General features: G+C 49.2%; 1 pseudogene; it reads left to right on the forward strand.

The window, feature by feature from the left end:
• Positions 1–181: 181 nt before the first annotated feature.
• LOC113473783 lies at positions 182–299 on the forward strand (annotated as a pseudogene).
• Positions 300–321: the final 22 nt, after the last annotated feature.

Raw genomic sequence — 321 nt, forward strand, 5'->3', positions numbered from 1 at the left:
GGCAAGCCCCAACCCTGTAGTAAGAGGTTCGATAGCCCCGACCCAAGAAAAAGAAAGTAAAAATATAGGGGTCTAGTTGATTGGAACACATCACATGCCCTCAAGCACACTCCATTTGTCAAGCGTCTAGGAGTCTAGGTACTCTGGATTTTCCTTGCCCTTGGTATCAATTTGATTTCAAACCAGCGGCGATAGCACGTTGAATGCACCAGTTCCCCACAGATCACTGAAGTTTAAGCAACATTGCGCGTGGTTAGTACCTGGATGGTGACCATCTGGGGAATCGCGTGCTGCTAGGTTCCTGGCTCCACTGCGAGCTGT

The sequence above is a fragment of the Diaphorina citri genome, unplaced genomic scaffold (genome assembly GCF_000475195.1).
Source record: "Diaphorina citri unplaced genomic scaffold, Diaci psyllid genome assembly version 1.1 scaffold93583, whole genome shotgun sequence".
Lineage (NCBI taxonomy): Eukaryota > Metazoa > Arthropoda > Insecta > Hemiptera > Psyllidae > Diaphorina > Diaphorina citri.